The 17,332-nt window shown below is 45.7% G+C and overlaps 2 pseudogenes; one reads left to right on the top strand and one right to left on the bottom strand.

Moving 5' to 3' along the window:
• Nucleotides 1-260: 260 nt before the first annotated feature.
• On the top strand, nt 261-377 carry LOC136642816 (5S ribosomal RNA; annotated as a pseudogene).
• A 6,978-nt stretch (nt 378-7,355) lies between these two features.
• Nucleotides 7,356-7,472, bottom strand: LOC136642765 (5S ribosomal RNA; annotated as a pseudogene).
• Nucleotides 7,473-17,332: the final 9,860 nt, after the last annotated feature.

The raw sequence follows: 17,332 nt of genomic DNA, 5'->3' as shown, positions 1-17,332 counted from the left end.
ATTGTTTTCCAAATATTAAAAAAAAACCACCAATAACTTCTGGCTAATTAAAGTATGTCTTTAGAAGGGTTTGAAGAAAATGTTGATATTTCTGATGCCAAATGGAAAAAGTCAATTATAGATATGAAAATGTTCTCCAAATGGAATATATACTAATAACAATCAAGAACAGTGGTTCCCAAAGTCCTTCTCAAGACAAGGGGACCACTTAAATCTTTGCGAGGGGTGGGGAAATGGCAACAACATGATCCCCAGGATTGCACTGCTGCTGTTACCCTGCACATGCCCAATCTTGTCTGAACTTGGAAGCTAAGCAGGGTCAGGCCTGGTTAGTACTTGGATGGGAGACCGCCTGGGAATACCAGATGCTGTAGGCTTATACCATAGTCTTTCGAGACTGAAGGTTGCCAACCACAGCTGAAGCGGGGGGGGGGGAGGGGAGTTTAGGGCCCAATCCTATTCAACTTGCCATCCCCGGTGTAGCCACAATGCAGCCCTGTGGTAAGGGAACACATGTTTGCATACCTTGAGAAGGCCCCAGTGACTGCCCCTACATCACAGGATGCAGAGCACACCCCACTGGCACAGCTGCATCAGCACTGGAAAATGGGATAGGATTGGGCCCAAACTTCCGTAGTGCCAGCCTGGGGGGAGGGGATTCTGCAGAGCCCTCTGCAGGGCTCCCCAAGCCTCTGGAAATGTAAAAAAAAAAAAAGTGATCAAAAAACCACTTTGGTAAGTTGGTGGGGAGGTGTTGTGGGGGAGGGGAAAGGCAGGGCAGGAAGGGGGAGTATGACTGGGGTATGGGAGAGTGCCCCGGTGTGCACCAGGATCCTATTCTCTCTTTTTGAATCTACCCCATCCCTTTTCTCTCCTCTGACTTACACCAGACCAGCTACATGGCTAACATGGGTCCAAGGAAACCTATAGGCCACCAGCAGGCCTATGCAGCAGTAAGTAGAAAATAGTTTTACTTAAGTCTGGCAGGCCTCCCTATCACCCCCACCACCACTATCACTGGATGCCACACATGCTCCCTCAACGTGGCTCTATTGTCAATATTGGTGGGAGACTATTGGGCAGTTTTGCAAACCAATCATATTTGTGGGGGAGGGATGTGCATGAATGAGCTGCTCTGGTTTTTTGTTTGTTTGTTTTAAACTACTTCTCTCTCCCCCCCCCCCCATGTTTACTGTTGATGTGTTTTATGTGATCTACTTTTGCCTTGGAAGCATAGCAAGGTTTTAAATGGAGAAATAGGTTTGTGGAAATATACTGGCGGGTCATGACATGGCACTATGGTACCTACAGCACAATCTGGGCAATAAAACTTTCCTGCCAGTGCTAGCCCATAATGGAACCTGAAGAAAGAGCCTCGCGTATTGGATGCCTACTCTTTTTCTCGCTTTGTAAATCAAGGTATTGAGATGACGCCTGAGCTCTCATAAGCCCCAGAAAAGGTCTACATATAAAATAGGCCAGTTGGCTGCAAGATGGAGACGACGTAAGCTCCTTCACATTCCCTCGAGAGACATTGGGACAAAATTATTTGGACCTTGGAGCGAGACAATAGCTTGTTTGCTTTTCTCCCTTCAGGAGGAATAAAGCCTATTTGCCGCTGAGAAATGAAATGTTATGACTGTAAAATCTGCTTGTGGAAAATAACGCCAGTATGTTCAGCAAAGGGCAAAAACCACAACCGTAACAGGGTTAGCAATAAACTGAAACAAACAGATCTGTTTTATTGGCATTAGACACAAGTGAAATGTCCTAGGGCAGAATTGAGCAATTAAACTACAGACCAGCCCCGTATTTCCTTTTTGTCCACTCGCAACTGAGCCCTGATGTGTATTTGTTTCCTAAAATACTAATTAAATATGAATATTACTTAGTAATGCGGGAAAAGGCAGGATAAGAATATGTCCAGGAAAGAGATGGACATGAACCACCAAAGGCCTGCCTAAGAGAGGAAAAAAGGCCTTTTAGTGCCTCTGAAAGTGGCTCTGGGTTTGGTCCACCTTTTCAGGGGAATTTCCTAGCTCTGAGGTCACCCTTAAGAACTTCTCACTATGTATCCCTCCAGAATTGGGTCTTTCATATAAGCAGATTTTGCAGGAACCTGAGGCTAAACAACTCCATGTTACACACTGTGCAGGAAACAGCCTATGAATCCAAGTTTTCACGCTGCTTCCTCCATGGCCCTGAGCAGACTGGATTGGTGCCTCGGAATCTCCTGCAATGCCCCCAGGTGCCCCCAGGTGCAGTCTCCATTCAGACATGAAGCTAACGCTGCCAAAAGAAGCACACACGTTTCACCTTAAGTGTTAGTTGTAGCATTGCCAAGTTCAGCGGCAGACTCTAAGGCTGCAATCCTAACCCATTTTCCAGCACTGATATAAGGGCAATGCAGCTCCGTGGTAAAGGAACAAACATTCCCTTACTTTAAGGAAGCCTCTGTGAGTGCTCCCCAACTGCAGGATGCAGCACACATCCCACTAGCACAGCTATGTCAGTGCTGGAAAGTGGGTTGGGATTGAACCCTAAGAGATCATTTCAGATTCCTGTCCATGTTACCAAAAATTCTAGGGCAAACTCACAACTGTGCCAGCAGAAGATAATGGCATCATGGAAGGTCACAACATCCTGTCCAATTAGCATTTTGCTAATTAGTGTTTTGCTGTGGCTGGCCCCTGCCTGCTGACACTGTCGGAGGGGAACACAGTCACAGCTCCAGCACAGGACCTGCAGCCTGTGCAGTCCGAATGACCAGGCAGAGAGTGTACAGGAAAAAAAATGTTTCTTATTTGTTTCAGAAATACATTCCACAATCTTTTGTTTACATATATTTCTTTTGACCCCCTCCCCACCGCCGCCAGCTGCCAGGAACATGGAACAGGGACATGGAGATTTACATTTTGAATGATGCTGGTCCACGAGGTTGTATAAATGAGATGCAAATTTTGAAGTCATGATATTTTCAATATTATCTCATCTCCCTTGGCCATTAGATTATATGCTCACCAAGATAAACCCTGAGATGAGGTCAAAACTATTGAATATACCTTTCCTGCAATATTGTGGAAAGATTTCTCTTATATGTGTGAATGCGCTCTCTCTCTCTCTCTCTCTCTCTCTGCCAGTAGCCTTTATGACCATGGAACAGAATTCAGGGTGGCATTATGGAGACAAAGAGTTCAGGCCTTGTAGATGCCTTGTAGACTTTATCCTCAATGGCTAAGACAAAGACTTTACCTTATATTAACAGCTCAATGGCAGAGTTAAAAGCTTATGGGCACAATCCTAACCAGGTCTACTCAGAAGTCCTATTTTGTTCAATGGGGCTTACTCTCAGGGAATTGGTTAGGATTGCAGGTTAGGATTGCAGGATTGGTTAGGATTGCAGCCTCAGTTTACTTGCATGTAGCAGCCACACAGGGCCACAGTTTAGATCAGGGCTGCAGCATGGAGGTAGAGGCTATTTACAGGTCTTTATCCCCATGCCTTTTTCACTCCCCCAAAGCAGTTATTTAACCCCTAAAGTGTCAATTGCACAGCTTTGTTTTCTAAGCAGTTGGAAGCCATTCACTTGTATGGAGCATATGGAAAACAAAGTGGAGCATTCGAGGAAATTCTGTTAAAGTAAAGGCAAGCCTTGTCTTCCATCTGGGTGGCCTTGTTCTAACTGATTGATATCGTCCAGGGAGGTGCAATAGACTTTTGAGTATGGACAACAGTCCTTGCAATATATCTGTCTTTCCCACATGCACAACTTATGGTGGCATACCCAGCTGCCGAACAAAAATGTGTAAATGTTGTCCATTTTTTGAAGAAGGTGATTTATTTTGCCTCTGAGCCATCAGGTGACAAACTATACTGCTGCAACACTTCTCCACTGAGCATCTGATGTGGTGTGAGTCCAGTGGATCAAAGAAGTCAAGGACCAGTCTGGGCTAGGCTATAACAAGAACAGAGATAAAACACCGCATAAGTTTCAGTCTCCCTTAAACCGAAAACGGAGGAGGTCAACCAAGTCAGCTTTCTGAGAGGAACCTATATAAGTCAAATGCAGGATCCCACACCCGGCCAATGGAAGATAAAATTACCAACATTCCGGGGGGGGGGGGGGAAGGATAAATCAATGACAATTATGTTACGTCTTAAGAAAAGGAACTAGCTATGTGTCAAATGAATACGAAATACATCATATCCAAGAAAGAAAACTAAGATGACAAGATGCAAGAACATCACTCTAACCAAAACATATAGTTAAACCAAGGGGGGAAAATGCCAACAAATAAGTCTTGCTTGAAAAAGGCAAGATCTCATACAAAGATTTGTTTTTAAACAATACAAAGAAGATGGAAGCAACCTGACAGGGGCAAAATCTCATTGCAAGATTTTATAATATAACTAAACCCCCTACCAATTTCCCAACATCATTATCTTCCCCTCCTTTCCCCCTCTATGCTTGCACCATCTCACACCCCCTTCCCTTTTAATTATTTCCTCTTTTTCTTCTCAATGTAGCAACGTTTTGCATTTAGGTGCATGAATGGCTAAGAGACATTGACTTGCTTTTAGTTTGCTTTTCTTCCTTCCTGGCCAAACCATTTAGTTGTACCATTGACCAGTGCGCGGCTCACAGCACATGAAATAGATTTCCTCCATGTGCATGTTAGCATGTGTCTGAAAAGCACAGCTGGTAACACTGGGCACTACAATTGTCACCGGTCCTGAGGATTCATAGGTCGGTCTGGCCAGGTAGGTCTTCTGATGGTCATAGATCTTTAGCCAGTGCCTGACCTGGGTCAACTCTTGATGCCATTCTTGGCTATAGTGAAGACCAGGAAACTCTGGAGTCTTGGGCAAATGAGCTGCCCAATCCCTGACTTGAACAAAAAAAATTTAAGGCAGTATGGTACAATGGAATCAATTATGAGTCAATTTAGTAAACTTTGGGGAAATAAGATGTTATTTATAGTATTCTTCGAAGATGCTTGGGATTTCACAGTTAACTGAAGGAACACAATACCAAAGTCAGCTGAGAGATGGTCACCCATCTCTCTTCCCATCCACTTCCTAAAGCGGATAGAAAACAGCTGTATCCTGCATTAATCCTGCTGATTTTTAGGTTAAAAAACAATACATGGCACCAGTACTGCTGAATACAGAGGATGTTGCTTCCAGAACATAAAGAAATGGCTGTGGAAAAGAGTAAATGTAGTTTCATTAAATCTTCCCCATACCAAGCCATCCACCGTCTGACTGAAAAACAAAATTCATTTCAGAACTTTAATCTTAGTGCTAATATAAAGATGCCTACTTGGCAGGATGATGTCCATTATATCTATTGAGTTTCTTACACTAAACAGACAGTACCTTGGGGAGGGAGGGAGCCCACTCACCTGAAGGATGGAGAATGGCATATTTTATTTAAGCTGACAAATTCCATTTATTATTCAGGCTTCGTAACCACCCACTGTTCTGACACCAAGAAGAACGTTGAGTGATCAGGTGCGAGAGCAATTCACACACAAATCGGAAGGGCTCCAAATGATCAACAAGGAAGACTGCGAAAATGCGTCTAGCAAGTAAAGGAGGCAAAAAAAAACACAACACACCCCAAAACAAAAGAGGAGGTAGGCAAATTGAACTAAATGAAAACTGAAATCAGCTATGGCAGGAGGACAGCCAGGCATGTAGTGGCAAATACTTAACAAATAAAACAAATTACAGAAAGGAGGAAGCCTGTTAGAGTTTGTCTCGCACCAAGGAGCCATCCCTCTTGGAAAGTAAAGTGAAAGAGGCAACTAAAATTAAGCGCTGACTAGATCTGGCAGGAAATTGCTAAGGGATGGGACTCTTACCTGCCCTGAGTAGCTTTGGGAAGGCTTGTACCTCACTGCTATGTGTTGCATGTCGAATATCTCCATTGAGTTCAGGACAGTTATGTCCAGCAGCAGAGCCGAGAAAGATTTGTGCTAAAGACCTAGGTAGCTCTCGCCAGTCATGTCAAATCAGGCCTGAACAACATTTCATCCACCAAGTTGACCCTCCAGTATATATTTATGGAATTCTGTCAGGTAGGTGACAACCTCTATTTTTTCTTTTGGCACGTCTTGTATAGTATTGCCTGACAAGTCTTCTTATTCCTTTTATTTTAAAGTGTGCAGAAGAATATGTGTGCGTAGATGAGCATGTGGTACTGCGCGCCTACAGACAGAGTACAACCCAGACCAGTACTGTGACTAGAAGCAAGACTAATGGAGAAAGGCTTCAGGGCTACAGGCCAAGAGGAAGGCCATATTTTAAATCATCAGAGCAAATCCCACCACAACTACAATATCTGTCTGGCTTGGAAGGAGCCCTGCCTGCTGCCTGGATGAAGGGAATCCCACATCCACTGACCCCTCGCTCCTCTTGCAACCTGCCTCTGATTCAAGCAGCTTCAGGTCACCTCATAATTGGGCCTCCTGTTTTTATATACATAGCATTAGCAGGGTTGGACTTGATAACGTTTCAGATCCCTTCCAACTCTAGAATCACACACACACACACACATTTTAGCTCTGGTAACTTTTTTTAGGGGGCCAATTGTATCCAACTTTCCAGCATTGATGCAGTTTTGTGAACCGGGTGTGCACTGCATCCAGTGCGGAGGGTCGGATGGACGGACGGGGAGGAGAGGGCACTCACAGTGGCCTTATCAAGTTAAAGGATCATTTGTTTCCTTACCTCAGGAATGCATTACAGCTACATCAGCCCTGGAAAGATGGATAGAATTGGGCCCGGAGTTGCATGATGTTCCTTCCTAAATTAATCCATTTTTAAAGTAATCTCTAAATCATTAAAACAATTCTCTCCTTTTTTTTTTAATGTCAAACAATAATTACATGTCTAATACCTCATCTAAGCTCTAAATCTGGTTACAGCCTTGGAATATTGTCATACCATTTAGTGGATTAACGAGCAATCTCAGGTGATATTTAATATGAACTACATTGAATTCAGGAAATTAAAAATATAGTTGCGGGGTTGGGGGGGTGCGAAGCTAAGGTAGGGGTGTGTGTGTGTCTTTTTTGACAATTATATATTCACTTCTTTCTTTCGCAAGGTATAAACACTTGTATTTCATTCTAACGTATTGATAGTTTTATAAATGTACCTGAGCCATTTCAGATTTTTTATCTTAAAATATGTATCATAAATTGTATTCATATTTATTAATTAGTAATCAGATTGGATTCTGATCTGGGACTATAGCAGATGGAGGGAGGATTTCACTCTTTCTCCCCTGATTTCAATCCAGATTAGGTCCTGGTTGGCAACCTTCAGTCTCGAAAGACTATGGTATAAGCCTACAGCACCTGGTATTCCCAGGCGGTCTCCCATCCAGGTACTAACCAGGCCTGACCCTGCTTAGCTTCCAAGATCAGACAAGATCAGGCATGTGCAGGGTAACAGTTGCTGTCCTAATGGCTGCTGTTTGCTCAGAAGCTCCCACTGATGCTAAGGTTAGGACAGTCCATGAAGGAGGAAAAGTTAAAGCCTGTATCTGCACTACTATAGTCCCAGTTCAGCTCAGGAGAAGGAGCTGATGCTGGCGGCAACAACAAATGATGAAATCTATACCCTGTCACACCTCAGTCTACCCAATAAACCCCACCCTGGCCCATTCTTTGCCCTGATCTACTCCCAGTGCCAGCAGACACCATTGGTGGCTGCTCTGCAGGGCGTCACTGCAAGTGTACAGTCCAGCAAAGAGGCTACTGCAATGGCGTACCACTAAGTACACTGAGATGACTTGGGATCCACCAGTGTGCTGCACGGCTTGCACTGGGCCATTAAGGAGTCTCTAGGTTCCAATAGTCATTGTATAGTTTCTTCTATAGTTATCATTTCTTATTACATTAAACAGTGCTAGAGGATGACAACTGATGAATAATTACAACAATCGAAGCTTGAGTGAGATTACGGGTGCAAGACAAGCTGTAGTGTAGCAGTGTCACTACTGACTTTTTGCCAGCAAACAGCTTTTGAGATCAGCTTCATTAATTCAAGGGCAGCATGAAAACTCTCCGGGGAATTAAACACATTTTGATCAGGTTGCAGGGTAAACATTTCACAAACATACCAGGTAAAAAAATATCGACATCATTTTTCTAAAGGAAAGCTACAGTAAATGTTGCACTGAAATTCAAATACCTGCAACCTTTATGATTGTGAAACAGTCAAGGTTCGTTTTTGGAACTGTTTCTGTAGGCACTAGTTATTACACAATCGAGTGCTATTGTAATTATTCTTTGTGGCTGCATATTAAAATTTAACAGCAATTGAAGGGCACAGAAGCCAACTATAATTACCCACATATCCTCTTTTTCCTCTACGTGTGGTTCTTTCTGTCCACAAATATATAAATGGCTTGTTTGTGGGGTCCAGCTGAACTAGAGAGTAGAGCAATTCACAAGTGAATTCTCTAAGCGCTTTGCAATTTTACAGAACAGAATGGTAGAAATAGCTGAATATATGCACAAAACGCATACAAGCACAGAGAAAATGAGCAGCTATGCCACTGCAATAGTGATTACATATGGATGCTGGCACAGTGGTTCATGAGTATGGAGAGCCAGGATGGTGTAGTGGTTGTAACTTAGGATCTAGACAAGGAAGATCCAGGTTCAAATCCCTGCTCAGTCATAAAGCTTCATAGGTAATCTTGGGCCAGTCACTCTCTCTCAGCCTTACCCACCTCACAGGGTTGTTGTGAGGATAAAAGGGGGAAGGCATCATGTATACCACCAATCTGAGTCTCCACTAACTTTACACTGTGTAACAGAAAAATGTGTTTATGTTGAATTTTTAATGTTTCTTATACAATTTGGAAGCATTGATTCAAATGATAATTTTAGATTTTATTGGATCATCAGTGCTTTCTTTAGTTATCTTAAATGTTGTGTTCTTATCTATCCTATCGCCTCATGTGTTGTAATGCACATCGCAGTACCAGGGATGTCCAAACTTTTTGGCAGGAGGGCCACATCATCTCTCTGACACTATGTCTGGGGCCGGGAAGGGGGGAGGGAATTTACATTTCAAATTTGAATAAATTTACATAAATGAATATATTAGAGAGGGAACTTATATGAATGAACTAATTTTACTGAGCTTATTTATAATACACAGGAGATCCAGAAAAGGGGGGTTGTTAAAATAATTCCTGACACATACAACACACCTCTTCCAAGGGAAAAGTACAGAACAAACTTAAGAGGAGTCAGCACGGGCTCCTTCCCCCCCCCCATGCAGGAGCATGTTTTTACTCTCTCTCCCCCCCCCCCTTTCCTGGCAACAAGCAGCAGCAAAGGAACACAATCAGTCAGGGATCTGGTGGGCACCTGCCCCTCAGGACAGGAGTTTGTTTCTCCTCATTCACACAGAGAAGGGAGCTGCCTGTCTCCCTCTCTCAGTCCCCCCCTTCCCCAGCACCAGACAAACTTAGAAGCAGGCAGAGAGTTGTGTGCATTTCCCCCTTCACAAACGGACCCCCATCTCCCTCCCTCTCTGCCAGCAACCCCTCTCTGCCAGCAACTCTCCTCTCCCTCTCTGCCAGCAACAAGCAAAAGCAGTAGGTTTCCTCCCCATTCAAACATCCCTGAGTTCTCCCCTGCAGTGCCCACCTCCAAAACTGAGCACTCACAGCCCAATCAACCCACACTTTCCTGGGAGTAAACCCCACTGAATCTGATGGGATTTACTGCTGAGTAGACATGCTCTCCAGCTGCATTCAAGCATCCCCAGGACTTCTCCCCTGCAATGCCAGCCACCAACCCCAAGCACACTCACAGCCCAATTGGATCCACACTTTCCTGGAAGTAAACCCCACTGAGTCTGATGGGATTTACTGCCAAGTAGACATGCTCTCCAGTGGCATTCAAGCATCCCGCAATTTCTCCCTTGCAGCGCCCACCCCCCAGCACATGCAAGCAGCACAAATAGACCCACAGTTTCCCATCCCTCCTCAGTGCCTATCCTGCCCCACCCCCACCCCCAAACATCAGGGCAAACAGACCCAGGACTTCTCACCCCCATAGGACGCCTGGACTCAGCTGTGGGAGGGTTGCGGATGGGCAGGGCTCCTGCTCTCCTGTGAGTCCTCAGCCTTTTCCTTGCTGTCTTCAAAGAGCAGTCGCATCGGGCCAGCGAGGGCTTCAGCGGGTCTAGCGCACATTGGAGATGGGGGGCTCCCTGGGGGGCTGGATTGGGGCCCCCGCGCAGGCCGCAAGTGGCCCAGGGGCCGGGGTTTGGGCAGCCCTGCAGTATACAACTGCATAGATTTTGGATGGGCCTGTCCCAGTGAGACTGTCCCAGTTTTGGAAGGCCTGTCCCAGTGAGCGGGACAGTTTTGGAAGGCCTGTTTTGGAAGGCCTGTCCCAGTGAGACTGTCCCAGTTTTGGAAGGCCTGTCCCAGTGAGCGCAACCTGCAGGTCCTCCAAGCTGCTCATAGCAAAGTCCAGCAGACTGCCAGGAGATGTGCTAATGACTACTGGCTCCAGCTCTGTTCCCAGATACAGATAGCAGCTGACACAGGCAACATCAAGGGGATGTATGATGGTATCAAGCAGGCCGTAGGTCCAACATAGAAGAAAATTGCCCCTCAGAAGTCTGCCGCAGGCGAGGTCATCCAGGATCGGGCGCAGCAGATGGAATGCTGGGTGCAGCACTACTCTGAGCTATATTCCAGAGAAAACATAGTCACCGAAGAAGCGCTGAACAACATTGAGTGCCTGCCTGTGCTGGAGGAGCTTGACAGTGAACCAACCCTAGAAGAACTTCACGTGGCCTGGACTCCCTTGCCTTTGGCAAGGCACCTGGAAAAGACAGCATCCCTGCTGAAGTCCTAAAGTGCTCCAAAGAGATCATCGTCACTGAGCTGCATGAAATCCTCTGTCTCTGCTGGAGAGAAGGTGGAGTACCTCAAGACATGAGGGATGCAAACATCATCACGCTGTACAAGAACAAAGGCAACAGGGGTGACTGCAACAACTACCGTGGCATCTCTCTCCTTAGCGTTGTAGGAAAGTTGTTTACCCGAGTTGCACTAAAGAGGCTCCAGGTACTTGCAGAGAGCATCTATCCAGAATCGCAGTGCGGATTCCGAGCCAATGGGTCCACCACTGATTTCGTATTCTCCCTTAGATGACTGCAGGAGAAATGCAGAGAACAATGACAGCCACTCTTTATAGCCTTCATAGATCTCACGAAGGCTTTCGACTTGGTCAGCAGCGACGGCCTCTTCAAGATTCTCCCCAAGATTGGATGTCCACCCAGGCTTCTCAGCATCATCAGATCCTTCCACAAGGACATGAAAGGCACTGTTGTCTTTGATGGCTCCACATCAGACCTCTTTGACATCCAAAGCAGAGTGAAGCAGGGCTGTGTTCTTGCGCCAACCTTGTTTGGGATTTTCTTCGCTGTCCTGCTGAAGCATGCCTTTGGAACTGCAACAGAAGGCATCTATCTCTGGACCAGATCAGACGGAAAGCTCTTCAACCTCTCCAGACTGAGAGCAAAGTCCAAAGCCCAGCTGAAATGTCTGCATGACGTCCTCTTTGCCGACGATGCAGCTGTCACTACCCACCCTGTCAAAGATCTTCAGCAGCTCATGAATCATTTTAGCAAGGCCTGCCAAGATTTTGGACTGACGATCAGCCTGAAGAAAACACAGGTCATGGTTCAGGATGTGGACTCACCTTCCTGCATTACAATCTCTGCACATGAACTGGAGGTTGTCCATGACTTTGTGTACCTTGGCTCAACGATCTCTGACACTCTTTCTCTCGATACCAACCTAAACAAACGCATCGGTAAAGCAGCTACCACGTTTTCCAGACTCACAAAGAGAGTCTGGTCCAACAAGAAGCTGACGGAACATACCAAGATCCAGGTCTACAGAGCTTGCATCCTGAGTACACTTCTGTACTGCAGCGAGTCATGGACTCTTCGCTCACAACAGGAGAGGAAACTGAACGCTTTCTATGTGCGCTGCCTCCGACGCATCCTCGGCATCACCTGGCAGGACAAAGTTCCAAATGACACAGTCCTGGAACGTGCTGGAATCCCTAGCATGTATGCACTGCTGAAACAGAGACGCCTGCATTGGCTCGGTCATGTTGTGAGAATGGATGACGGCTGGATCCCAAAGGATCTCCTCTATGGAGAACTCATGCAGGGAAAGTGCCCTACAGCTGCGATACAAGGACACTTGCAAGAGGGATCTGAAGGCCTTAGGAGTGGACCTCAACAGGTGGGAAACCCTGGCCTCTGAGCGGCCCACTTGGAGGCAGGCTGTGCAGCATGGCCTTTCCCAGTTTGAAGAGACACTTGGCCAACAGTCAGAGGCTAAGAGGCAAAGAAGGAAGGCCCATAGCCAGGGAGACAGACCAGGGACAGACTGCACTTGCTCCCACTGTGGAAGGGTTTGTCACTCCCGAATTGGCCTTTTCAGCCACACTAGACGCTGTGCCAGAACCACCATTCAGAGTGCGATACCATAGTCTTTCGAGACTGAAGATTGCCAACTAGATTTTGGAATAGCATAACTATTGATGCTATGCCAAAAATGGCAGCATTTTTGAAGTCCACACACCCCAAATTAATAGACAAACATAAACATATTCAGATAAACGCAAAATTGTTCAAATTGTGTTACACTGTGTTATTTTTCCACTTTTTGAGAAGGAAAACACTTGTGTGAGTAGGGCTTCAGGAGAATCAGGCACAGATGTAGATGTTCCAACTTACAGCTTACTCCCCACCCTGCACAGAGCCTTTCTAAGTAGGAGATTTGTAAACATGACCCAGGACAAAGTGGCCAGCTGAAAAGAGCTCCTGAGTGGCGCCTTCTGTGTTTCAGTGTGAACAGGAAGCATAGAAAGGCATTACCGGGGGATGCTCCGCGCTCTCCTCCAAGCGCTCTTGTTTCCTGGAGATCTGCCAACATTCTGGTCCAGCTGTCTTCTGCTAATTGGTTGGTGTGAGCTGGGGAATTGTTCTTGGTCCTCATATAAATAATCCACTTCATTTCATGAACTGCAGCGCTTTGGGAAACAAACGAATCTCTAACTGTGTCTTCCACCAGCTTATTTTTTTAAAAAACAACTGAATTCACTATGCATTTGTACATGACACAAACACTTAAAATGCAAAATGCCCTTTCCTTTTCCAAGTTTCACAGCAGATGCATTCTCCATACATATTTAATGAAATATACAGTAAGTCTTTCCTGCTTTAAAGATAATGCTTTTTCTATTATTGCAGCTGTAGTCAAGCCTCATAAATAAAACCTTAATTAAAGCCATATTCAGTGTGCAACTTTTGGCTTCTTCTCCTCTGCTGATGCTTTCCACAACTGCCATAGATCACAAAATTTAAGTACCAAACGCCCCCACTAAAATGAGGTTGATGGAGGCTACAAAACAGTTAAGTTGCATTTTTAGAAAGATTGTGCAGCTTGGAGGATTCTGTGGGCATGCAGAAGGCGTTAGTTACTCCTGGTTGCCATAATCTCTTCTACAGACCCAGCATGTTTGCATCAGTGTAGGCTGCTGAAACATAGAATTGCAAAGCCATGAGGAAATCATTTGTCATTTTTGAATCACATTTATTCAGCTCACACACAGTTTTCTTCATGACAGTGATGGGTCTCGGTTAAAAACACAAACTGCAGGTAGTGATCGTGGTGTGTTTAGTCACTTCAATCTCATTCCAGGAGGGAATGAGCGCAAGACTGAAAGGGGCTGAATAAATCAGAGAGAGAGAGAGAGAGAGAGAGGAGTCATGTCTTTTCTTATCAGGCGTCAAGTTACAGGGTAAGTTATAGCTACTCACAGTTTTGTGTGTGTGTTGAAAACTAATGTTGAAAGCACTTCTGTCTCCTTAAGGAAAGCATCATCCCATTCACTGCATGATGATAATAATAATAAACTTAATAATAAACGTTATTTATATCCCGCCCTTCTCCCTAAAGGGACCCAGGGCGGCTCTGTGATGATCTGTGAGGACCCCTTCCATGACCTGTAGAATAGTTTCCACTGATACTGCAAAAACCATATGTTGCCTGTTGAACTTTGACTATCAAATTCAGGTTCCACACAGGTATTGGTAACAGCTGTTTTGTTTACAAGCTCCCTGGCAGGATTCCTAACACGTGCCTGCACCGGGTTTTACTTGTGTTCTTAAGCATAGTAGTTCCTGTTCACCAGTGAACTTTCCCGAGAGGGGCTGGAAAGAACTCACAGCAAGACTTGTGTACTTCAGAGAAAGTTGAGCAGGTACTTCTCTGGGCTGGTCTCAGCTAACAAGTACTCAGGAGGACCGCCTGGCAGAGCAGGGAGGATACAGGAGAAGGTGGGGGAAAGGCCAGTAGACTGGGCTACAGAAGAATCTGCCTGCTTGTGATAAGGAGCTTTGAGGGAAGGAACTGAGGGAGGTAAGAAGGCCTGGCTTGCTGGGCACCAACCACAAACTCCATGGGAAGCTTCCTGAATTGCCAGGGTGGAGAGAAGACAGGGTGTTAACTCCTACCCACCCCAGCTCCGAGGTGCCATTAAGAGTTCTTTCTGTTTGCACCACAGCAGTTTACCACCCCAATAATTACTCAATCCTGAAGGGGGTGCACTCCCTCAGTGGTGTGGACCTCGTGTTGCAGGACCTCAGGGCTGTGATATTCCCTGCAAGCGGTGAGTTGGCAGCAATGTGCCCCTTACAGTTCCTTAAAACCACATTGCTGAAGCACTACTTGCTGGGAGACGTAGCATGGCAGCTTAAGAAACAGACGGTAAGGGGGCAGAGATCTCACCTGATTTCAATGAGTTATTGCTGATATAACATATTGATCTAAGGCAGTGGTTCCCAAATTTTTTGACTAGTAGCCTCCTTGACCTACTGGGTCGTTGGCTGAGGCTCCCCATTAGGAATACAATCCTATACATTGCATAGGGTGGCAGGTTTTCATGAGGATTCTGTTGCTCCCCTGGCTGGTTTCTTTGGCTCCCCAGGGAGCCATAGTTCACAGTTTGGGAACCATTGATCTAAGGCAGAGGTCTCCAAACTTTTTGGCCAGAGGGCTGCATCAAATATCTGGCACGGTGTTGAGGGCTGGAAAAAAAATTTAAATATAAAATTTAAATAAATTAGAGATAGAACTTAGATGAGTGAATAAATGAATGAATGGGCTCATTCATTCAATCTCTCTGACTCTTGAACACCCTCCAGATGCAACCAGAGCATAGTTCCAGTCATGTTTTGCCAAGTGGGCTGGAGGCTTTCAGGGGACAAGAGGCTGGCCCTGGGCTGGATAGAGGCTTGCTGCAGGCCACATCTGGCCCCCGGGCAGGGGTTTGGAGATCCCTGATCTAAGGAATCTGAGAGGGAGGAACTGTAGGGTGGGCAGTATTTAAAGGGACAGTGAAGTTACTGGCAGCTGAGTGTAACACAATACGTTACTGAAACCTTGCTGTTCCTTCACTTTATATTGGTTTCAGTGAAGGTAGGCATTCACCGAGTCAGCTCTGGTTGGCAACCTTCAGTCTCAAAAGACTATGGTATAAGCCTACAGCACTCGGTACTCCCAGGCAGTCTCCCATCTGAGTACTAACCAGGCAGGCCTGACCCTGCTTAGCTTCCGAGATCAGACGAGATCGGGCATGTGCAGGGTAACAGTTGCTGAGGGAGAAGAGGTGTGACTTTCCCTATCAGGTGTCAATGAGGGGTGAGCTTCAGATATTCGCTTCCTTTCTTTACATTGTCATATTAACCCCATGTAGACATGTTGGCTCCTGGGTCTTAGCCCTTTCAGTTTGAGCTGGCACAACACTTTAATGTTGGACGCTCCCTTGCCCTAGTCCCTGACCAAAAGCCTCCCCTTTGTACCTCATATGGCCCTTCTTGCCATACGACTTGGGCACACAGCCCCAGCTGTTGGATCAGGGTGAAGCGAATCATCTCTGGACAGACACATTGTCAACTCTTTGTAAAGGATGACAGATACAGGTGAGCCTATAGCCTTGTTTGGACACTATCATTGTTCCAGCATTCTTAACCACAGGGATGGTCTCTTTGCAAAGCAGGCACAACTTTGGGAGCCTGTCACCATTGGGGCAGGGCTTGCCAGTCTGTTCAACCTCCCCACCATGCAATTATAATGCTAATTTAGGTCTTGGTGTCTTTATCTTTTGCATTTTCCCCTCTACTGTGGGGGTCATCCCTATTGGTTCTTTATTTCCATTTTTTACACAGGACACTCCGACACAAGCAGTTCTTAATCTTCCTCATTATTTTCTGCATCAGTTTCTCTTGCAGGAACCTTTGGATGCCCTTCCAACTTTTTACTTTCACTCTTATCACTTTTCTTTCTGTTCTGTGTGGCAGACTTACACGCGGTTGCTTTGTGTCCCTTTCCCCCCCCCCCACAAGACCAGCAAGACACGGAGACTGTCATCCATTGCTATATGGCTACCCTTGCTACAGTTCCTTTGATTAGGAATATAATGTAGCTTGTGGGTAGAGTTTTCACTACAACCCATGCCTTGAAGCTCCTGGAACTCATCAGTGTCTGCTCCCATGGAAGTGGCTAATTGTATGGATTTCTGAAAGATGAGAGCAGACTGTGAGTGGAGCATTTCTGAACCGTTGCCTCTCTAAGACCACAGATCAGTGGATCCCTGGTCTCAGCCATTTGCAGGGTGCTCCCCAGACTGCAGTGTTTTGCCAGTGCCAATGCTTGATATGTCAGATATGCAACACAAGAGTTTTTTGTTTGCATGGTTCCCCATCCAGCCAGGCCCATGTGCATGGAAGTATTCTGCTGCACACATAGTTCCACTGACTAGATTGGAGTATGTATTGTGGGCCCTCAGTTTTAGTGGGGGATCCTTTCCAGGATACCAAGTTTGCAGATAATTTAATCCGGGGGGGGGGGGCAGAAAAACCGGAAGTGCCTTTCAAATGCTGGTGCCTTTCAGAAGCCTCCTGGAAGTTTTCTGATTCCTCCCAGACACCAGGAAGGCACTTTCAGTTGTATCCAGGAGGTCTCTGAGGCCTTCCAACCACAAGCTCAGCACCTGCACTGTGTCAATGTGGATACTGAGCCTGTGGATGAGGGCCCACTGTATCTACAATAGGAAAGTAATAGCTTGTGGTTATACTGGCATACCTTATAAGTAGAAATGACAACTCCTGTGTAACCATTTGAGCCTTTTTTGCAAAAAGCACAGTAAAAATTGTGGTTATTCAAATTTTTCCAGCCCGATTTTCAAAATCAGCAGTGAATTGA

This window comes from Tiliqua scincoides, chromosome 2 (assembly GCF_035046505.1).
Source record: "Tiliqua scincoides isolate rTilSci1 chromosome 2, rTilSci1.hap2, whole genome shotgun sequence".
In the NCBI taxonomy this organism is placed as follows: domain Eukaryota; kingdom Metazoa; phylum Chordata; class Lepidosauria; order Squamata; family Scincidae; genus Tiliqua; species Tiliqua scincoides.
This window is presented reverse-complemented; position numbering and strand designations above follow the sequence as displayed.